This window comes from Silene latifolia, chromosome X (genome assembly GCF_048544455.1).
Source record: "Silene latifolia isolate original U9 population chromosome X, ASM4854445v1, whole genome shotgun sequence".
Lineage (NCBI taxonomy): Eukaryota > Viridiplantae > Streptophyta > Magnoliopsida > Caryophyllales > Caryophyllaceae > Silene > Silene latifolia.
The window spans coordinates 29,680,007-29,683,933 of NC_133537.1; the positions used below are offsets into that span (position 1 = coordinate 29,680,007).

The 3,927-nt window shown below is 39.9% G+C and overlaps 1 non-coding gene across 1 annotated transcript; it reads right to left on the reverse strand.

The window, feature by feature from the left end:
• Positions 1 to 2,269: 2,269 nt before the first annotated feature.
• LOC141625795 (small nucleolar RNA R71) lies at positions 2,270 to 2,376 on the reverse strand. The gene has a single exon (XR_012535549.1). It is a non-coding gene; the product is annotated as a small nucleolar RNA R71 (small nucleolar RNA).
• Positions 2,377 to 3,927: the final 1,551 nt, after the last annotated feature.

Here is a 3,927-nt window from a genome sequence, read left to right on the forward strand (position 1 = left end):
GAGAGACAAGATAGAAGGCCTTTGTACATACTATAGTAGATGGGCAATGATGAGAAAAGTTCTTGCATCCCCGAGGAAATCCTCAAGGATTTTATGAATAAAAAGAAAGAAAAGAAGAAGGAAAGAAACTGCCTGACAATCCGTGCGTCTTCCCCTGAAGACGCCCGTCCCACACCCACAACCCGAGCGTCTTCCTCCACAATATGCCCGGGCAAAAGCTCCCAAAGACGCCCGTCTTCCCCTCTGGACGCCCGTCCAGGAACGCCCAAATCCGCCCGTCCCGTGCTAAAGACACCCGGATTCCCAGACAGTTCCATTTCGTCTTCTACAAGCTTCAAGGAAGGATGCACATCTTTTTCTAAGACCGGCGAAAAAGAGACCGGAGTCTCCCTAGAGACCGGCGATTCCTCAAGGACTTAATCGTCATTTAAGCCCTTAGTAAACCCTAATTTATGTACCTAATCCCCACTATAAATACCCCATTAGTCTAATTAGAAGAGCATGTTCTTCATAGCAATGTTTAGTGTTGTTAATATCAATCAAATCTCTCTTTAATCCTGTAATTAACATTTAATCAAGTTTTAATACAAGTTTTATTTCCTTAATCTCTCTCTTGTTCATCCTTTATTTTGGGTAATTGAAGATTATTTGGGTTATTATTGGGAGATTGACAACCTTCCAATCAAGCATGAAGTACTTCTTTTATTCTTTGCTTTATTGGAATCATTAGTAGGTATAATTCTCTTAATCCCTTTTTAATTATTGTTAATTATCTTCATTTATTCATCATGTTTCACTTTGTTGGTATGATTGACAACCTTGCTAGCATGTTTAACATGATAATGAGTGAGTAGTTTCCTTAGCTAGGGTTAATGGGTAATTAGGGGAAACCAACATGGGGAATGATTCATGCTTAAATTAATATGCTTTCATAGTTTGTTTGCTTGCTTGTTGTGATCTCAACTTATGCACATGTTATGTTTGATGAAATGTGAGCCTATGAATCCTTGCATTTTTTACCCATCGCCTATCTTTTCAATGAGACTTGTAAGACATAAACCAACTCGAGTCTCATTAGACCATGCATATTGTTGAGTAGGGAAGATTAAGTCGACTTGTAGGTATTGTACAATCTAATCAATTCGGCTCCGGGACCCAAACTTTCCTAGGATTGTAAGATATAAACCAACTCGATCCATCACAACAATAATTGCTTGCTTATAATTTGAGAACATGTTTGTATGATCAATTCCCATGAATCCCCTATGACCCCATGACACCCTAGTGCTTTTTATCAATTGTTTACATCCCTTTTAATTCATCTTGCTTGTTTACTTTCATTGCTATTTAGTTTAGTGATCTTCTACTTCAAACCCCAATTGTGACACCCTTAGACACCGCTAGTTGCAATAGAAATCTCATCTCAATTCCCGTCCCTTGGGATCCGACCTTTACTTGCCTCTTTACTAATTGTAGAGTGGTGAAGTTATAAATTGTGTTTTGGTCTAGGTGCTCCGAATGACAAGTACTGAAAACTAAACCCCACGAGGGAACACGACCAAAAATGGCGCCGTTGCCGGGGACGGTGTTAACTTGATTTAGATTTTCTTGTATTGTTATTAGTTGTGTCTTTCTTTGCCTTGGGGAAGTAAAACTCCTCAAGGTTTGTTCTAATTATTTTCGAGTTGTTTGATATTTTGCATGTCTAGAAGATCACAAGGTAACTTGTTACCCTTTGATCACGAAATTGAAAGGACTTTGACAACCAATAGAAGACTTGTTAGGAGAACTTTGAGAGGTATTGGTGAGGTTGTAGATATTCAACCAAATACTATTGAGTTCATCAACCCTTTTGCAAGAGAAGGTGAGGAGAACCCAACACAAAATCAACCCACAATGCCTAAGTTTTCATCACATTCCGTACCCACCGAGGAGAACCTGCCCAATGGTACTCCCACAACACAACATCTAACCGGAAATTTTATTGCCAAATCCGCATTTATCCAATTAGTCGAAAGAAGCCAATTTGGGGGGGATGCCAAGTGAAGACCATCATTCTTATATGGAGACTTTTTGTGACTATTGTGATGCGATTTCTCAAACCGGTGTAACTTAAGACCAAATTCGATGGGTCCTATTTCCTTTTTCTCTAATTGGCACCGCAAAACAATGGTTGAAAGGCCTTGATAAGGCTACTCTCGGAATTGATTCTTGGAAGAAGTTGGCTCTAGCTTTCTACAAAAAGTTCTATCCACCGGAAAAGACTAACATGCTAAGAGCTCAAATTACGGGCTTTAAGCAAAGAGATGAAGAATCTTTGTATGAAGCTTGGGAGCGATTCAAGGGAATTTGTCGCTCATGTCCTCATCATGGACTTAGCGAGTGGTTCTTAGTACAACAATTTTGGAACGGTCTTTATGAAGATTCAAGGAACATTCTCAACATGGGATCAAATGGAATGTTCACCGAAGTTGATGACAATCAAACTTGGAACAAAATTAAGGAAATGATGGTCCATAACTCACAATATAGTAGACCTCGCAAGGCTACTAGAGGAGGAAAGCATTAAGTGGACTCCATTACTCAATTGGGTGCTCAACTTAGTGCTCACATTGATACCATCAATTTAAAGTTTGAAAAAGCTATGGCTAGACTTGAAGAAGCCTCAAAATCACCAAAGCATCATGTTAATGCCATGACAGCATCTTCATCAATCCCAAGTGGGATATGTGAGAATTGTGGAACTTTGGGACATGACCAAAGTGAATGTAGGGGAACAAATGAACAAGTGAATGCTTTCCAGGCATACAAGAGTGGTACCCCTTATTCAAACTATTACAATGAAAACACCAAATTCCATCCAAATCTCTCATACAAAAGCCAAAATGTTCAAAACCCTCAACCAACATACACCCCACCTCCCATGAGAAATCAAAATCAAAGACCCTTTTACAAGCAAAACCAAGGTTACCAAAATCAAACTCCATACAATCAACAAAATGACCAAGGTTTTGATGTTCAAAAAGCGGTCCTCCAAATGCAAAAGAATCAACAAGAGTTTTTCACTCAAATGCAAAAGGATAGTCAAGCAAAGGAAATCACCATCAACAACATCCTAGCTCACACCAAAATGTTGGAAACCCAATTGACTCAACTAGCATCTTCAAGCTCACAAAGACAAAAGGGGCAATTACCACCTCAAAGTAATCCCCCAAGACATGAATCGGTTAGTGACATTCACTTGAGGAGTGGTACAAGGTATGAAGCACCGAAGAAGCAAGTTGAGGATGAAGTTGTGGAAGCTAGTGACAAAGAAGAAATTGTGCAAAACTCCAAGGATGGAGAACCATCAAAAGAAGAAATTTCAAAGAAAAATGAAGACAAGGTCAAGGAGAATGAGCCCATTGTGATTAGACTTCCTTTTCCGAGTCGTCAAGCCAAGCCCAAATTTGATGACCAACTTGGAAAATTTATGGAAATTGTGAATAATTTGGAAGTCTCGATTCCTTTCACGGAATTAATCAATCACGTGCCGGCCTATGGAAAATACATGAAAGACATCCTCACAAAGAAGAAGTCGATCCGGAAGCTTGAGACTATCGCCTTCACTAAGGTGAGTAGTGCAATACTTCAAGGGAGTTCAACTCCAAAACTCAAAGATCCGGGAAGCTTCTCAATACCATGTACCATTGGCGACACCACGATCAACAAAGCCTTATGTGATCTAGGGGCTAGTGTGAGTGTTATGCCGTACTCGGTGAGTAAAAGGTTAGGGATGGGAGAGCTTAAATGCACCAATATCACACTCCAAATGGCCGATAGATCGACGAAGACACCATTAGGGATATGGGAAGATGTTCCCGTAAGAGTTGGGAAATTTTTCATCCCGGTGGACTTTGTCATTGTTGACATGGAAGAAGACTCCAA